Raw genomic sequence first — 20,761 nt, 5'->3', positions numbered from 1 at the left:
TGTGCTTTTGTTTTTCATTCTTCTATTTTTTATTTTATTTTATGCCCATTTGAATCTTGGTCAAATCCTATGTTTGACCTGGATTTAAACAAGTATATAATATGAAAACGAAAAGGTAAGCCTGGATCCTTCTTAGTCACTCTAAAATGAAGCGACTTTTGGGATGTTCTTGAAATTTTCATGTTTGAAACCCAAACCACTTCTCTTCATGATTGACTTCATATATAAGTCAGAGTTTAAGGTTAGGGACAGATATATACATGATTTTCTAGTTTGAATATGTCTAGACCTTGTTAATCAACTTGAATGCTTACTGTATGACATAAGAATGCTATGTGCTTTGGTTTATCATTCTTTTGGCTTTTTCCTGAATTTTTATGCCCATTTGAATCTTGGTCAAATCCTAGGTTTCACAAAGATTTAAACAAGTTTAAAATCTAAAAATTAAAAGGTAAGCATGGATCCTTCTTAGTCACTCTAAAATGAAGCTTTTGGGAGGTTTTTGAAATTTCCATGTTTGAAACCCAAAACCACTTCTCTTCATGCTTGACTTCATAAGACAGAGTTTAGAGTGTTAGGGGGTAGATACATGAATTTTCTAGTTTGAATATGTCTAGACCTTCTTTATCAACTTGAATTCTTACTATATGACGTAAGAAGACTATGTGCTTTGGTTTTTTTTATTTTTCCAGAATTTTTATGCCCATTTGAATCTTGGTCAAATCCTAGGCTTGACCAATATTTAAACAAGCTTAAAATATGAAAATGAAAAGGTAAGCTTGGATCCTTCTTTGTCACTCTAAGATGAAGTTTTTGGGAGGTTTTCAAAATTTCCATGTCTGAAACCCAAAACCACTTCTCTTCATGCTTGACTTCATAAGACAGAGTTTAGGGTTAGCCAGGGACAGGGTAGATACACGATTTTCTAGTTTGAATATGTCTAGACCATGTTTATCAACTTGAATGATCATTATATGACAGAAAAAGGCTAGGTGCGTTTTTTATTTTATTTTATACCCATTTGAATCTTGATCAAATCCTAGTTTTGACCGGGATTTAAATAAGTTTAAAACATGAAAATGAAAAGGTAAGCCTGGATCCTTCTTAGTCACTCTAAAATGAAGCTTTTTGGAGGTTTTTGAAATTTCCATGTTTGAAACCCAAAACCATTTCTCATCATGCTTGACTTCATTAGATATAGTTTATGGTTAGGTGTAGATACACGATTTGTCTGGTTTGAATATGTCTAGACCTTGTTTATCAACTTCAATTCTTACTATATGACATAAGAAGACTATATGTGCTTTGGTTTTTGATTTTTTGATTTTTTCTGAATGTTTATGCCCATTTGAATCTTGGTAAAATCCTAGGTTTGACCAAGATATAAACAAGTCTATAACATGAAAATGTAAGGTAAGCCTGGATCCTTCTTAGTCATTCTAAAATGAAGCTTTTGGGGGGTTCTTGAAATCTCAATGTTTGAAACCCAAAACCACTTCTCTTCATGGCTGACTTCATAAGACATGCAGAGTTTAGGGTTAGGGGTAGATACATGATTTGTTGGGTTTGAATATGTCTAGACATGCTTGTTTATCAACTTGAATGCTTACTATATGACATAAGAAGGCTATGTGCTTTGGTTTTTCATTTTTCCGGTTTTTTGAATTTTATGCCCATTTGAAGATTTTGGGAGGTTCTTGAAATTTTCATGTTTGAAACCAATACGACTTCTGTTCATGCTAGACTTCATAAGATTGACCGAGTTTATGGTTAGGGGGTAGATACATGATTTGTCTGGTTTGAACATGTCTAAACCTTGTTTATCAACTTGAAAGCTTACTATATGACATAAGAAGACTATGTGCTTTTGTTTTTCATTCTTCTATTTTTTTTATTTTATGCCCATTTGAATCTTGGTCAAATCCTAGGTTTCACAAAGATTTAAACAAGTTTAAAATCTGAAAATTAAAAGGTAAGCATGGATCCTTCTTAGTCACTCTAAAATGAAGCTTTTGGGAGGTTTTTGAAATTTCCATGTTTGAAACCCAAAACCACTTCTCTTCATGCTTAATTGACTTCATAAGACAGAGTTTAGAGTGTTAGGGGTAGATACATGATTTGTCTAGTTTGAATACGTCTAGACCTTGTTTATCAACTTGAATTTTTACTATATGACATAAGAAGGCTATGTGCTTTGGTTTTTCATTTTTATGATTTTTTTGAATTTTATGCCCATTTGAATCTTGGTCAAATACTAGCTAGGTTTGACCAAGATTTAAACAAGTTTAAAACATGAAAATGAAAAGGTAAGCCTCAATCCTTCTTAGTCACTCTAAAATGAAGCTTTTGGGAGGTTTTTGAAATTTGCATGTTTGAAACCCGAAACCACTTCTCTTCATGCCTTACTTCATAAGATGGAGTTTAGGGTCGTTAGGGAGTAGATACATGATTTGCCTGGTTTGAATATGTCTATACCTTGGTTATCATCTTGAATGCTTACTATATGACAGAAGAAGACTATGTGCATTGGTATTTCATTTTTTTTTTGAATTTTCATGCCCATTTCAATCTTGGTGAAATCCTAGGTTTGAGCAAGATTTAAACAAATTTAACACGTGAAAACGAATAAGCATGGATCCTTCTTAGTCACTCCAAAATGTACCAATTGATAGATGTGTTAACTTTGCTTCATGGAAAAATTAATGTCATGTTGATACGTCTCCAACGTATCGATAATTTCTTATGTTCCATGCTACTTTATTGATGATATCTACATGTTTTATGCACACTTTATGTCATATTCGTGCATTTTCTGGAACTAACCTATTAACAAGATGCCGAAGAGCCAGTTGCTGTTTTCTGCTGTTTTTGGTTTCAGAAATCCTAGTAAGGAAATATTCTCGGAATTGGACGAAACTTTCGCCCAGGGTCCTATTTTTGCACGAAGCTTCCAGAAGACCGAAGAGATAACGAAGTGGGGCCACGAGGCAGCCAGGGGCTAGGGCGGCGCGGCCCAGGCCTTGGCCGCGCCGGCCTGCCCCCTGGGCACCTCGTGTGGCCCCCCGCGTTGCCCTTCCGCCTACTTAAAGTCTCCGTCGCGAAACCCCCAGGACGGAGGAAGCCACGGTACGCGAAACCTTCCAGAGCCGCCGCCATCGCGAAGCCAAGATCTGGGGGACAGGAGTCTCTGTTCCGGCACCCTGCCGGAGCGGGGAAGTGCCCCCGGAAGGCTTCTCCATCAACACCGCTGCCATCTTCACCGCCATCGCTGTCTCCATGATGAGGAGGGAGTAATTCACCCCCGGGGCTGAGGGCTCCGCTGTAGCTATGTGGTTCATCTCTCTCTTTATGTGATCTAGTTGAATATCGTCTATGTGCTACTCTAGTGATGTTATTAAAGTACTCTATTCCTCCTCCACGTGTGTAATGGTGATAGTGTGTGCACCGTGTGAGTACTTGGCGTAGGCTATGATTATGATCTCTTGTAGATTATGAAGTTAATTATTGCTATGATGGTATTGATGTGTATTATTCCTCCTACATATGCATGATGGTGATAGTGTGCATGCTATGTTAGTTCTTGGTGTAATTATGTTGATCTATCTTGCACTCTAAGGTTATTTAAATATGAACATTGCATTGTGGAGCTTGTTAACTCCGGCATTGAGGGTTCGTGTAATCCTACGCAATGCGTTCATCATCCAACAAAAGAGTGTAGAGTAGTCCTATTATGTGATCATTGTTGAGAGTGTCCACTAGTGAAAGCAGGATCCCTAGGCCTTGCTTCCAAGCATCGAATCTCCGTTTGTTTACTGTTTTGCTGCATGTTTACTCGCTGCCATATTTTATTCAGATTGCTATTACCACTCATATACATCCATATTACTTGTATTTCACTATCTCTTCGCCGAACTAGTGCACCTATACACCTGACAAGTGTATTTGGTGTGTTGGGGACACAAGAGACTTCTTGCTTTGTGATTACAGGGTTGCTTGAGAGGGATATCTTTGACCTCTTCCTCCCTGAGTTCGATAAACCTTGGGTGATCCACTTAAGGGAAACTTGCTGCTGTTCTACAAACCTCTCCTCTTGGGGGCCCAACACTGTCTACAAGAATAGAAGCACCCGTAGACATCAAGCACTTTTCTGGCGCCGTTGCCGGGGAGGAAAGGTAAAAGGCACTCATACTCCAGCCCAGTGTAACAAGATTTCTTTTCTGGCGCCATTGTGTGTTTGCTCGAAGCTATTTCCTTTAGACTCTGCAATTGCGACATTTGGTTTCTTGTTTACACTAGTTAGGCATAATGGACAACAATGACCTTTTTATTCTATTTCCTGATTTAAGACATGGATGGTTTGATGCGAAAACTAAAAAAACCATGGAACATATTAATATGAATGCTTTGAACACCATTGTTGTTAATGATATGGAAAGTTCTAAGCTTGGGGAAGCTGGCTTTGATGAGCATGATATTTTTAGTCCCCCAAGCATTGAGGAGAAAATTTACTTTGATGATACTTTGCCTCCCATTTATGATGATTATAATGATAGTAGTCTTTTGTTACCACCTGTTATGGAGGATAAATTTGATTATGATTACAATATACCTCCTATATTTGATAGCTACTTTGTTGAATTTGCTCCCACTACGATTAATAAGAATGACTATGCCTATGTTGGGAGTAGTAATTATTTTATGCATGAGACTCATGATAAGAATGCTTTAAGTGATAGTTATATTGTTGAGTTTGCTCATGATGCTACTGAAAGTTATTATGAGAGAGGAAAATATGGTTGTAAAAATTTTCATGTTACTAAAACACCTCTCTATGTGCTGAAATTTTTGAAGCTACACTTGTTTTATCTTCCTATGCTTGTTACTTTGCTCTTCATGAACTTGTTTATTTACAAGATTCCTATGCATAGGAAGCATGTTAGACTTAAATGTATTTTGAATTTGTCTCTTGATGCTCTCTTTTGCTTCAAATACTATTTCTTGCGAGTGCATCATTAAAACTGCTGAGCCCATCTCAATGGCTATAAAGAAAGAACTTCTTGGGAGATAACCCATGTGTTTTTTTTTACTACAGAAATTTTTGTTTTGTTGAGTCTTGGAAGTTGTTTACTACTGTAGCAACCTCTCCTTATCATGTTTTTGTGCCAAGTAAAGTTTCTATGTCAAAGTTGATGTTATATTTGGGATCGCTGCGCAGAAACAGCATTGCTGTCTGTCACGAATCTGGGCACAGTTCTCTGTAGAAAACTCGAAAAAATCTGCCAATTTACGAGCGTGATCCTCAAATATGTACGCAACTTTCATTAGTTTTGAGTTTTTCCATTTGAGCAAGTCTGGTGCCAGCTTTAAATTCGTCTTTACGGACTGTTCTGTTTTTGACAGATTCTGCCTTTTATTTCGCATTGCCTCTTTTGCTATGTTGGATTTATTTCTTTGATCCATTAATGTCCAGTAGCATTATGCAATGTCCAGAAGTGAAAATAATGTTTGTGTCACCTCTGAACATGTGAATTTTGATTATGCACTAACCCTCTAATGAGTTTGCTTGAAGTTTGGTGTGGCAGAAGTTTTCAAGGGTCAATAGAAGAGGGTGATATAATGTGATCGAGAAGAGTGAAAGGTCTAAGCTTGGGGATGCCCCGGTGGTTCATCCCTGCATATTTCAAGAAGACTCAAGCATCTAAGCTTGGGGATGCCCAAGGCATCCCCTTCTTCATCGACAAAGTATCAGGTTCCTTCTCTTGAAACTATATTTTTATTCGGTCACATCTTATGTACTTTACTTGGAGCGTCTGTGTGTGCTTTTATTTTTGTTTTGTTATCTTAGTTCTCTGAATAAGTTCATCCTTGTGTGGGAGAGAGACACGCTCCGCTGGTTCGTATGAACACATGTGTCCTTAGGCTTTACTCATAATGTTCATGGCGAAGTTTCTTCTTCGTTAAATTGTTATATGGTTGGAATTGGAAAATGCTACATGTAGTAATTCTAAAATGTCTTGGATAATGTGATACTTGGCAATTGTTGTGCTCATGTTTAAGCTCTTGCATCATATGCTTTGCACCCATTAATGAAGAAATACATAGAGCTTGCTAAAAATTGATTTGCATATTTGGTCTCTCTAAGGTCTAGATAATATCTAGTATTGAGTTTTGAACAACAAGGAAGACGGTGTAGAGTCTTATAATGTTTACAATATGTCTTTTATGTGAGTTTTGCTGCACCGGTTCATCCTTGAGTTTGCTTCAAATAACCTTGCTAGCCTAAACCTTGTATCGAGAGGGAATACTTCTCATGCATCCAAATACTTGAGCCAATATTCATGCCATTTGTGTCCACCATACCTACCTACTACATGGTATTTCTCCGCCATTCCAAAGTAAATTGCTTGAGTGCTACCTTTAAACCATTCAAAATTTATCACCTCTTATTTGTGTCAATGTTTTATAGCTCATGAGGAAGTATGTGGTGTTTATCTTTCAATCTTGTTGGGCAACTTTCACCAATGGACTAGTGGCTTCATCCGCTTATCCAATAACTTTGCAAAAAGAGCTGGCAATGGGATTCCCAGTCCCAAATTAATTAACAAAAATAGACACTCCCCCATGGTATGTGATTGTTGGACGGCACCCGAAGGATTCGGTTAGCCATGGCTTGAGAAAGCAAAGGTGGGGAGGAGTGTCATCTAAATAAAACTAAAATAAAAAGGCACTCCTTCATGGTATGAGATTGTTGGCAGGCACCCGAGGATTCGGTTAGCCATGGTTTGTGAAAGAAAGGTTGGAAGGAGTGCCACCCAAAAATAAAATAAAATGGGAGCTGCTCTTTGAAGGTTTGTCTGGCAAGGGGGTTAGAGTGCCCATTACCATTCGTTGACAACAACAAACACCTCTCAAAATTTTACTTTTATGCTCTCTTTATGTTTTCAAAATAAAAGCTCTAGCACAAATATAGCAATCGATGCTTTCCTCTTTGAAGGACCTTTCTTTTACTTTTATGTTGAGTCAGTTTACCTATCTCTCTCCACCTCAAGAAGCAAACACTTGTGTGAACTGTGCATTGATTCCTACATACTTGCATATTGCACTTATTATATTACTTTGCATTGACAACTATCCATGAGATATACATGTTACAAGTTGAAAGCAACCGCTGAAACTTAATCTTCCTTTGTGTTGCTTCAATACCTTTACTTTGATTTATTGCTTTATGAGTTAACTCTTATGCAAGACTTATTGATGCTTGTCTTGAAGTACTATTCATGAAAAGTCTTTGCTTTATGATTCAGTTGTTTACTCATGTCATTACCATTGTTTTGATCGATGCATTCATTACATATGTTTACAATATGATCAAGTTTATGATGGCATGTCACTTAAGAAATTATCTTTGTTATCGTTTTACCTGCTCGGGACGAGCAGAACTAAGCTTGGGGATGCTGATACGTCTCCAACGTATCGATAATTTCTTATGTTCCATGCTACTTTATTGATGATATCTACATGTTTTATGCACACTTTATGTCATATTCGTGCATTTTCTGGAACTAACCTATTAACAAGATGCCGAAGAGCCGCTTGTTGTTTTCATTGCTTTTGGTTTCAGAAATCCTAGTAAGGAAATATTCTCGGAATTGGACGAAACTTTCGCCCAGGGTCCTATTTTTGCACGAAGCTTCCAGAAGACCGAAGAGATAACGAAGTGGGGCCACGAGGCAGCCAGGGGCTAGGGCGGCGCGGCCCAGGCCTTGGCCACGCCGGCCTGCCCCCTGGGCACCTCGTGTGGCCCCCCGCGTTGCCCTTCCGCCTACTTAAAGTCTCCGTCGCGAAACCCCCAGGACGGAGGAAGCCACGGTACGCGAAACCTTCCAGAGCCGCCGCCATCGCGAAGCCAAGATCTGGGGGACAGGAGTCTCTGTTCCGGCACCCTGCCGGAGCGGGGAAGTGCCCCCCGGAAGGCTTCTCCATCGACACCGCTGCCATCTTCACCGCCATCGCTGTCTCCATGATGAGGAGGGAGTAATTCACCCCCGGGGCTGAGGGCTCCGCTGTAGCTATGTGGTTCATCTCTCTCTTTATGTGATCTAGTTGAATATCGTCTATGTGCTACTCTAGTGATGTTATTAAAGTACTCTATTCCTCCTCCACGTGTGTAATGGTGATAGTGTGTGCACCGTGTGAGTACTTGGCGTAGGCTATGATTATGATCTCTTGTAGATTATGAAGTTAATTATTGCTATGATGGTATTGATGTGTATTATTCCTCCTACATATGCATGATGGTGATAGTGTGCATGCTATGTTAGTTCTTGGTGTAATTATGTTGATCTATCTTGCACTCTAAGGTTATTTAAATATGAACATTGCATTGTGGAGCTTGTTAACTCCGGCATTGAGGGTTCGTGTAATCCTACGCAATGCGTTCATCATCCAACAAAAGAGTGTAGAGTAGTCCTATTATGTGATCATTGTTGAGAGTGTCCACTAGTGAAAGCAGGATCAATAGGCCTTGCTTCCAAGCATCGAATCTCCGTTTGTTTACTGTTTTGCTGCATGTTTACTCGCTGCCATATTTTATTCAGATTGCTATTACCACTCATATACATCCATATTACTTGTATTTCACTATCTCTTCGCCGAACTACTGCACCTATACACCTGACAAGTGTATTTGGTGTGTTGGGGACACAAGAGACTTCTTGCTTTGTGATTACAGGGTTGCTTGAGAGGGATATCTTTGACCTCTTCCTCCCTGAGTTCGATAAACCTTGGGTGATCCACTTAAGGCAAACTTGCTGCTGTTCTACAAACCTCTCCTCTTGGGGGCCCAACACTGTCTACAAGAATAGAAGCACCCGTAGACATCACATGTAAATGAGTTAACTTGGATTTCCTACCGTTGAATCCATAGGAAACTTTGTTCTAATGCACTATAATAATCAACCGAGTTTTTACACCAACAGGTCTGTCACTTACGTGTGGTGCCCATGCGTGAGGTCCCACACTTCAGTGAGCACAAGTCAAGTGCAGTAGGTACGCAAAGTCCAAGCCATCTTCTTTGTCAAGAGAAGACGCATCAGGATGCGTTTTGGAAGTCTGTGGGTCCTTCTGGATCCTTCGGTTGTCCCTCTCACAAAAAAAACAAATCTCTCTCATTCTCGGCCTCGCTCGACTCGCTCGCTCGCTCGCTCGCACCTCCTGCTCACTGACAAACCCTGCACAAAAGTCAACATCATCACCTGAAAAAGGGGAGACACCATAATTCTCTCCCTTCTTCTCTCCTTCCGAGTGATCCCTCTTCCTCCGAGTTTCACTCGACGGGCAAACACACATGTGCTGCATAGTAATAATAATAAAAAGTTAGAAAAATCAACCTACAAATCTATAATTAAATACGTTAAACTAGGGTTTTTCCCAGTACTACAGATCAAGTTCATAAAAAATCCAACTACGGGGTTCGAACAACCCCATTTCTAATCCAAGAATTTTTTCGACCTCATCCAAATGGCCTCAAACTATAGCGTTAATTAGCATCTAGTGCAGTATGTGTGAACATGTATGCACTATGTGTGCTATAACTTGTATGTCTTTCAAATTTGAACCAAATTTGAAATATATGAAATGGGGCTTTTGGCTTAAACGTTTGAAACCCAAAACGACTTCTCTTCATGCTAGGCATCATAAGACCGAGTTTAGGGTTAGGGGGTAGATACAGGATTTGTCTGTTTTGAATATGTCTATACCTTGTTTATCTACTTGAATATGCTTACTATAGATATATATGACGTAAGAAGACTATGTGCTTTGGTTTTTAATTTTTTTTTTCCAGAATTTTTATGCCCATTTGAATCTTGGTCAAATCCTAGGCTTGACCAATATTTAAACAAGCTTAAAACATGAAAATGAAAAGGTAAGCTTGGATCCTTCTTTGTCACTCTAAGATGAATTTTTGGGAGGTTTTCAAAATTTCCATGTCTGAAACCCAAAACCACTTCTCTTCATGCTTGACTTCATAAGACAAAGTTTAGGGTTATCCAGAGACAGGGTAGATACACGATTTTCTAGTTTGAATATGTCTAGACCATGTTTATCAACTTGAATGACCATTATATGACAGAAAAAGGCTAGGTGCGTTTTTTATTTTATTTTATACCCATTTGAATCTTGATCAAATCCTAGTTTTGACCAGGATTTAAATAAGTTTAAAACATGAAAATGAAAAGGTAAGCCTGGATCCTTCTTAGTCACTCTAAAATGAAGCTTTTGGGAGGTTTTTGAAATTTCCATGTTTGAGACCCAAAACCATTTCTCATCATGCTTGACTTCATTAGATATAGTTTAGGGTTAGGTGTAGATACACGATTTGTCTGGTTTGAATATGTCTAGACCTTGTTTATCAACGTCAATTCTTACTATATGACATAAGAAGACTATATGTGCTTTGGTTTTTGATTTTTTGATTTTTTCTGAATGTTTATGCCCATTTGAATCTTAGTCAAATCCTAGGTTTGACCAAGATTTAAACAAGTCTATAACATGAAAATGAAAAGGTAAGCCTGGATCCTTCTTAGTCATTCTAAAATGAAGCTTTTGGGGGGTTCTTGAAATCTCAATGTTTGAAACCCAAAACCACTTCTCTTCATGGTTGACTTCATAAGACATGCAGAGTTTAGGGTTAGGGGTAGATACATGATTTGTTGGGTTTGAATATGTCTAGACATGCTTGTTTATCAACTTGAATGCTTACTATATGACATAAGAAGGCTATGTGCTTTGGTTTTTCATTTTTCCGGTTTTTTGAATTTTATGCCCATTTGAAGATTTTGGGAGGTTCTTGAAATTTTCATGTTTGAAACCAATACGACTTCTGTTCATGCTAGACTTCATAAGATCGACCGAGTTTATGGTTAGGGGGTAGATACATGATTTGTCTGGTTTGAACATGTCTAAACCTTGTTTATCAACTTGAAAGCTTACTATATGACATAATAAGACTATGTGCTTTTGTTTTTCATTCTTCTATTTTTTTTATTTTATGCCCATTTGAATGTTGGTCAAATCCTATGTCTGACCTGGATTTAAACAAGTATAAAATATGAAAACAAAAAGGTAAGCATGGATCCTTCTTAGTCACTCTAAAATGAAGCGGCTTTTGGGATGTTCTTGAAATTTTCATGTTTGAAACCCAAAACCACTTCTCTTCATGATTGACTTCATAAGACAGAGTTTAAGGTTAGGGGCAGATATATACATGATTTTCTAGTTTGAATATGTCTAGACCTTGTTTATCAACTTGAATGCTTACTATATGACATAAGAATGCTATGTGCTTTGGTTTATCAATCTTTTGGTTTTTTCCTGAATTTTTATGCCCATTTGAATCTTGGTCAAATCCTAGGTTTCACAAAGATTTAAACAAGTTTAAAATCTGAAAATTAAAAGGTAAGCATGGATCCTTCTTAGTCACTCTAAAATGAAGCTTTTGGGAGGTTTTTGAAATTTCCATGTTTGAAACCCAAACCACTTCTCTTCATGCTTAATTGACTTCATAAGACAGAGTTTAGAGTGTTAGGGGTAGATACATGATTTGTCTAGTTTGAATATGTCTAGACCTTGTTTATCAACTTGAATTCTTACTATATGACATAAGAAGGCTATGTGCTTTGGTTTTTCATTTTTTCTGTTTTTTTTTTATTTTACGCCCATTTGAATCTTGGTCAAATACTAGCTAGGTTTGACCAAGATTTAAACAAGTTTAAAACATGAAAATGAAAAGGTAAGCCTCGATCCTTCTTAGTCACTCTAAAATGAAGCTTTTGGGACGTTTTTGAAATTTGCATGTTTGAAACCCAAAACCACTTCTCTTCATGCCTTACTTCATAAGACGGAGTTTAGGGTCGTTAGGGAGTAGATACATGATTTGCCTGGTTTGAATATGTCTAGACCTTGTTTATCATCTTGAATGCTTACTATATGACAGAAGAAGACTATGTGCATTGGTATTTCATTTTTTTTTTGAATTTTCATGCCCATTTCAATCTTGGTGAAATCCTAGGTTTGAGCAAGATTTAAACAAATTTAACACGTGAAAACGAATAAGCATGGATCCTTCTTAGTCACTCCAAAATGTACCAATTGATAGATGTGTTAACTTTGCTTCATGGAAAAATTAATGTCATGTAAATGAGTTAACTTGGATTTCCTACCGTTGAACCCATAGCAAACTTTGTTCTAATGCACTATAATAATCAACCGAGTTTTTACACCAACAGGTCTGTCACTTACGTGTGGTGCCCATGCGTGAGGTCCCACACTTCAGTGAGCACAAGTCAAGTGCAGTGGGTACGCAAACTCCAAGCCATCTTCTTTGTCAAGAGAAGACGCATCAGGATGCGTTTTGGAAGTCTGTGGGTCCTTCTGGATCCTTCGGTTGTCCCTCTCACAAAAAAAAAACAAATCTCTCTCATTCTCGGCCTCGCTCGACTCGCTCGCTCGCACCTCCTGCTCACTGAAAAACCCTGCACAAAAGTCAACATCATCACCCGAAAAAGGGGAGACACCATAATTCTCTCCCTTCTTCTCTCCTTCCGAGTGATCCCTCTTCCTCCGAGTTTCACTCGACGGGCAAACACACATGTGCTGCATAGTAATAATAATAAAAAGGTAGAAAAATCAACCTACGAATCTATAATTAAATACGTTAAACTAGGGTTTTGCCCAGTACTACAGATCAAGTTCATAAAAAATCCAACTACGGGGTTCGAACAACCCCATTTCTAATCCAAGATTTTTTTCGACCTCATCCAAATGGCCTCAAACTATAGGGTTAATTAGCATCTAGTGCAGTATGTGTGAACATGTATGCACTATGTGTGCTATAACTTGTATGTCTTTCAAATTTGAACCAAATTTGAAATATATGAAATGGGGCTTTTGGCTTAAACGTTTGAAACCCAAAACGACTTCTCTTCATGCTAGGCATCATAAGACCGAGTTTAGGGTTAGGGGGTAGATACATGATTTGTCTGTTTTGAATATGTCTATACCTTGTTTATCTACTTGAATATGCTTACTATAGATATATATGACGTAAGAAGACTATGTGCTTTGGTTTTTATTTTTTTTTTCCAGAATTTTTATGCCCATTTGAATCTTGGTCAAATCCTAGGCTTGACCAATATTTAAACAAGCTTAAAACATGAAAATGAAAAGGTAAGCTTGGATCCTTCTTTGTCACTCTAAGATGAAGTTTTTGGGAGGTTTTCAAAATTTCCATGTCTGAAACCCAAAAACACTTCTCTTCATGCTTGACTTCATAATTAAGACAGAGTTAATCGTTAGGGGGTAGATACACGTTTTTTCTATTATGAATATGTCTAGACCAGCCATGTTCATCAAGTTGAATGCTTACTATATATGACATAAGAAGGCTATGTGCTTTGTTTTTTTTTTTAATTTTTATGCCCATTTGAGTCGTGGTGAAATCATAGGTTTGACCAAGATCTAAAGCAGTTTAAAACATGAAAATGAAAAGGTAAACCTGGATCCTTCTTAGTCACTCCAAAATGAAGCTTTGGGGGGGTGGGTTCTTGAAATTTCCATGTTTAATTTGAAACCCAAAACCATTTCTCTTCATGCTTGACTTCATAAGACAAAGCTAGTTTAGGGCTTTAGGGGGTAGATACATGATTTGTCTAGTTTGAATATGTCTAGACCTTGTTTATCAACTTCAATTCTTACTATATGACATAAGAAGACTATATGTGCTTTGGTTTTTGATTTTTTGATTTTTTTGAATGTTTATGCCCATTTGAATCTTGGTCAAATCCTAGGTTTGACCAAGATTTAAACAAGTCTATAACATGAAAATGAAAAGGTAAGCCTGGATCCTTCCTAGCTAGTCATTCTAAAATGAAGCTTTTGGGGGGTTCTTGAAATCTCAATGTTTGAAACCCAAAACCACTTCTCTTCATGGTTGACTTCATAAGACATGCAGAGTTTAGGGTGAGGGGGTAGATACATGATTTGTCGGGTTTGAATATGTCTAGGCATGCTTGTTTATCAACTTGAATGCTTACTATATGACATAAGAAGGCTATGTGCTTTGGTTTTTCATTTTTCTGGTTTTTTGAATGTTATGCCCATTTGAAGATTTTGGGTGGTTCTTGAAATTTTCATGTTTGAAACCAATACGACTTCTCTTCATGCTAGAATTCATAAGATCGACTGAGTTTATGGTTAGGGGATAGATACATGATTTGTCTGGTTTGAACATGTCTAAACCTTGTTTATCAACTTGAAAGCTTACTATATGACATAAGAAGACTATGTGCTTTTGTTTTTCATTCTTCTATTTTTATTTATTTTATGCCCATTTGAATCTTGGTCAAATCCTATGTTTGACCTGGATTTAAACAAGTATAAAATATGAAAACAAAAAGGTAAGCCTGGATCCTTCTTAGTCACTCTAAAATGAAGCGACTTTTGGGATGTTCTTCAAATTTTCATGTTTGAAACCCAAAACCACTTCTCTTCACGATTGCTTCATAAGACAGAGTTTAAGGTTAGGAACATATATATATATGATTTTCTAGTTTGAATATGTCTAGACCTTGTTAATCAACTTGAATGCTTACTCTATGACGTAAGAATGCTATGTGCTTTGGTTTATCATTCTTTTGATTTTTTCCTGAATTTTTATGCCCATTTGAATCTTGGTCAAATCCTAGGTTTCACAAAGATTTAAACAAGTTTAAAATCTGAAAATTAAAAGGTAAGCATGGATCCTTCTTAGTCACTCTAAAATGAAGCTTTTGGGAGGTTTTTGAAATTTCCATGTTTGAAACCCAAAAACCACTTCTCTTCATGCTTGACTTCATAAGACAGAGTTTAGAGTGTTAGGGGTAGATACATGATTTGTCTAGTTTGAATATGTCTAGACCTTTATTATCAACTTGAATTCTTACTATATGACATAAGAAGGCTATGTGCTTTGGTTTTACATTTTTCTGGTTTTTTTGAATTTTATGCCCATTTGAAGATTTTGGGTGGTTCTTGAAATTTTCATGTTTGAAACCAATACGACTTCTCTTCATGCTAGACTTCATAAGATCGACCGAGTTTATGGTTAGGGGCTAGATACATGATTTGTCTGGTTTGAACATGTCTAAACCTTGTTTATCAACTTGAAAGCTTACTATATGACATACGAAGACTATGTGCTTTTGTTTTTCATTCTTCTATTTTTTTTATTTTATGCCCATTTGAATCTTGGTCAAATCCTATGTTTGACCTGGATTTAAACAAGTATATAATATGAAAACGAAAAGGTAAGCCTGGATCCTTCTTAGTCACTCTAAAATGAAGCGACTTTTGGGATGTTCTTGAAATTTTCATGTTTGAAACCCAAACCACTTCTCTTCATGATTGACTTCATATATAAGACAGAGTTTAAGGTTAGGGACAGATATATACATGATTTTCTAGTTTGAATATGTCTAGACCTTGTTAATCAACTTGAATGCTTAGTGTATGACATAAGAATGCTATGTGCTTTGGTTTATCATTCTTTTGGCTTTTTCCTGAATTTTTATGCCCATTTGAATCTTGGTCAAATCCTAGGTTTCACAAAGATTTAAACAAGTTTAAAATCTAAAAATTAAAAGGTAAGCATGGATCCTTCTTAGTCACTCTAAAATGAAGCTTTTGGGAGGTTTTTGAAATTTCCATGTTTGAAACCCAAAACCACTTCTCTTCATGCTTGACTTCATAAGACAGAGTTTAGAGTGTTAGGGGTAGATACATGATTTTTCTAGTTTGAATATGTCTAGACCTTGTTTATCAACTTGAATTCTTACTATATGACATAAGAAGGCTATGTGCTTTGGTTTTTCATTTTTCTGGTTTTTTTTTGAATTTTATGCCCATTTGAATCTTGGTCAAATACTAGCTAGGTTTAAAACATGAAATTTAGCCCCCAAAAATTGTACATATATGGATTCACATTGAGATAATTCATGAAACTTTGGAAATGGCCATCTCGTGTCATGTTTCCCCACAAATGAGAATTGGATTAATTGGTGGCAGACAAGTAAACACACATTTATGTGCGACAACCCAAAATGCACATATTTTGCAAAGTTTTCATGCGTGCATGAAAAGTTGCAAATATATACATAAAATGGGCCATGATTCAAAAGTTTGACATGGTTCTTGTGTAGTAGTAGTACCAAAGCTCACACGTGGGAAGAAATTAAGATGGTCGAATTCCAACATGTTGCCACACTTTTTTGAAGGGCTCTTTTCTAAAACATTGGTATGGCATGTCTGCTATTTTCCCTAGCTATATAGAAAAATGATGAACAATCCATGATTTCCGATTGCCGTTTTTGAACCACCTTTGGCTTGATTTCAAATTTAGGTCAAAATCATGGGGGGGTAGGGGACAAGAGTGTGTTTCTTTTGGATGAAGCGCTCGTATTTGCAAGTTTTTTGGGGTCCCACAAATTTAGGGTAGCATCACGCCCACCCCATCCCTTCACGCGCGGAAAAAGTGTTAGGCGAGTAGTAAAATGGCATGACCAACAAGTTTCAAGTAAAATTTCGAATATATAACCAAAATGTACCAAGTGTTAGATGAGTTAACTTGGCTTCATGGAAAAAATAATGTCATGTAAATAAGTTAACTTGGCTTTCCTACCCTTGAATCCATACGAAACTTTGTACGGAGTTCTAATACAGTATAATGATCACCCGAATTATTACACCAACATGTCTGTCACTTACGTGTGGTTCCCATGCGTGAGGTCCCACACTTCAGTGAGCACAAGTCACGGACAATTTTTTGCAAATGTTGCAAAGGATAAAAGGTGGAAGCGGCATCACACGGAAGGAGAAGAGGAAGGGAGAGCAGTCACGGCCTCGAAATGCTTCAACCTATCCGGGAAGTGATGTTGACTGGCACGCAAGGTTTTTCAGTGCTGCAAACCTGCAGTGCGGCGATTTTGACAGAAATAACCCTTTTGGCAAAGAAAAGCACGGACTGACCCTCTGAGCAATCTATTTCACTGGACTAACCTTTTTGTGTGGCTTTCTGTGTTTTTCTTCGCCAAAAGGATTACTTTTGTCAAAATCGCCCCCCTGCAGTGCAGGCTACGCGCCCGTCTAATATTCTTTTTTTTCAATGACAAAAGGGGGGGAGAGAGAGAGAGTCTTGACGACGTGTCTTCACTTGACAAAGAAGATTGTTGGAAGTTTGCCTACCTACCGCATATGATTTGTGCTCACTAAAGTGTGGGACGTGCACGCATGGGACCCTGCAGCCCTCTGAGGGCAGTTCGTGTGAGACGCAAAATAGGGTTTTTAGTTTAGTAAGGCAAAAAAATTAAGCCTTGGAGGGCCGAGGCGGGGCGGCCGTCCGCCATTTTATACCTTTTACGCCCCCCACACCTCGTTTCATTTGTCATGTCTACCAAGGAAGAGCTCGGAGGAGAAGATGCAGTCCTAGCTTCTCGACCCCCTGGCGCCCCACGCATAAATACTACTACCAGAAGTACACTGTCTCTAACAATCCTGCCTGCGAAGGGAGATCTCGGAGGAGACGATGCGGGCTCAGCATCCCCGCCGTTGATTAGCCAGGACACAAGGGTTACTACGCCTCTTTTAATTACCTTCGTTTTGCTGGTAATACTCGGACTTATATCTGTTATCTTCCGCAGGAGAGGGTCGATATCGCCGGAGAAGATGATGTGAGGCAGATGATCAAGCTCGCAGGAGAAGATGATGTAAAGGAGATGGTCAAGCTCGGAGCAGAAGATGATGTAAAGGAGATAGTCAATGTCGGAGAAGATGATGTAAAGGAGTTAGTCAATCTCGGAGAAGATGTGGTGGCATTGGACCAACCGCGGTCGTTGGGCGAGATCCCGGAGATTCACTTACCTCGTTTGCACTGGTAATGATATGCCTGATCTGTAACATTTAGAACATTTTTCGTCGGCTTACACATGAGCTATCTCGGCTTAGGGTCAACAAGGCCCCGGGAGCGGAACTTCCGCATCTCGGCGCGGAGAACTCCAAATTACGCCAGAAGCGCCCTGGGGAATCGCACGCGCAGGCGCAGCACATCCGTTCGCAGGATCTCTCATCCTTCGACGTCAGGTTCCAGCGAGAGGTCGTAGAAGAAGATAAGTTGCCAGCTTCCCCGCCGTTCAAGAGGATGAAGGAGCTGAAGACGGAGGTTAATATTACTAGCTGACTTTGGGTTGCTGGTTTTTGGGTACTTCGAGTCACTGACATGTAGACACCACTTAAGTCTGTCCTACATGTTAGTGACCATATTCGTTAATCAGCCAATTTGTGCCCTTCGTTTGCCGGTAACGCTCGATATGTTTGTTGTTACCTTTGGCAGGATCACTCCCCTTGCTTATCTTGTCGGAGGATGAAGTTGGATCTTGCCAAAGATGCGGGAGGAGAACAGAGAGTTAGGGATCAAGATATTTCGGTACAGGCAGGCGGTGTCTTTCCTAGAAGTGGATGAGATCACGGCCTGTGCTCGTAGGAGTTGTGACGAGGCCATTCATCTGGGAGAACGGATCAAAGCTCAGCTTGTCTCTTTGATGGAAGTCGCAGAACGCGTGATTTTCAATGCTAGAGAGGCGTAGGAACGACTTCTGGTGGCTGAAGATCTCGCATAGCAGTTTAATCATGTGCGCTTATTAGCTGCCTACTACTTTTGTAATTATTCACAATTATGTATGTATCAATGGCTTGCCTTTTGTGTGACGGAGGAAATTGCACATACCACCACTTCTTGGTGCAGTTTTTGCACATAACACAATTTGAGATTCTTTTTACACAAATAACCAGATTTTGACGTAAACTTTTGCACAAAAAACAACCTTACTCCATGTTTTCTTTTGTCTTCTAAAGACAAGTAGGTGCTTCGAAAAATACCTCCGTTCCAATGCTTAAAGCTTTGTATATTTTTCTTGAAAAGTCAAACCAAGTAAAGTTCGACCAAACTCTTAGAAGAATCTATCAGCACATATAATATTTTGTAGACACCATATGAAAATATAATTTATTTTCTATCTAATAATATTGATTTTGTATCTTGCATATTAATGCTTTTGGTAAAAACTTAGTCAAACTTAACATAGTTTGACTTTCTAAAAATCAATATAATCCTTAAGCTTTGGGACGGTGGTTCTAGACGTGGTCTAGACGTGTTTCAACATATTGCCTTCGCATTTGCTAAACGCATGGAGTTTCTTACAAAGTTTATTTTTCGAAATATTTTCGACTTTGTATTATTTTTATTCATTTTCCCCTGGTTGTCATGTTTTCTGTCCGGCTTCCCCAGCCCATCCATCCGTAACCCACATGCGCGCGTGACACGAGTAGTGGGAGACATGGTGCCCAAAGGGATAGCTTTTAGGGATTTCTATTTTCGTGCCCTCGGGTCGTTAGTTGTACTCAGTTTTCCCCAGCCCCTTAGTTTTTCCTCAGTTTTCCCCAAGCCTATGTCTGAAACCCGCAGAAGGAGCTCAGACGGAAGGAATCCGTTTATTTGGACGTTCTGTGCTGGCGTGTTGCGCCGCGTCATCTGTGGGGCCGCGTCGTGTGGGGCCGCGTCGCGTGGGGCTGGTAGAAAGGGACCGCGTGGGACAGGACGACAAGCGTTTGGTTGCACGTGAGCAGGAGCTAGGTTTTGTCTCTCTCGGCCCAAATTGGCATTTTTAAGAGCACCTTTTCCCCTCTTTCTCTCTCTGTCTTTTTCACCAAATTAGTATCAAATCTAGAGAAGCTTCTATTTCTGTCTTTCTTCAATATGGCAGCAAATCTAGTAGCAAATCTCTGGGGTTATTTATGCCTTTTGGCCCTCGTTTTTTGCCCAATATGGCAGCAAATCTAGTAGCAAATCTAGAAGCTAGTATATGATAAATTGACAACTGCATAATCAGAAAACTAAGTATAATACATAGGGAAACTGCATACAGCAGCCAAAAGCAGCCAATAACGTTGTAATATACAAGACTCACGCAATGTATGGACAACAAGAAGATTAGGATGAATGAATTTGTTCTTCATTCCTCCTCATATATTTCGTCGTCGCTCCAATCGTGCATTACCCGAAGGAAATATTCATTGAACTCCCTCCGTTTGCAGTGTGCGGCCAATACATCCTCCAAACGGTATGGCTTGTGTTCATTTCTCATACCGTAGTTTCCTATTCTATCCACACGTTCTGCCCACTCATCCCAGGCCTTTGTATCATGAGAGTACTCTCTGATATAACCCAAATCCGTGTAGTAGATGCAGCCAGGTCGAAGTGTCGGGTACACTCTGGTGTCGACGGAGATACACCGGATATAATTCACGAAGAAGGCATTACTGCCAATGTTACTGACCGGATGGAGAGAGCGGCTATGAGTGTCCACACGGTACACCAATGGTCTGCCCGCCAAAGCCACGCTGACCAACAACACAAGCAGCAGATCACCATCCGACTTCACGAGGTAGAACTTCTGATGTCCAAGTTCTGGAAATGAAATTAGTGTCTCCATCTTGACAGTGCTCGCGCGCTGCTGCAACTGTACATTGGTGCACACTATTCTTCCGTGCTCTAAATTGTCCACAGCTAGTGCATACAGTTCACCATTGAACGGTGTAATGCAACGCAGACAATGGTTCTTGATCGAAAATCTGTTTTCCCAATCTTTATCTATATCCTTAGTTGGAGTGCTCT

This window comes from Lolium perenne, chromosome 5 (genome assembly GCF_019359855.2).
Source record: "Lolium perenne isolate Kyuss_39 chromosome 5, Kyuss_2.0, whole genome shotgun sequence".
Classification (NCBI taxonomy): Eukaryota; Viridiplantae; Streptophyta; class Magnoliopsida; order Poales; family Poaceae; genus Lolium; species Lolium perenne.
This window is presented reverse-complemented; position numbering follows the sequence as displayed.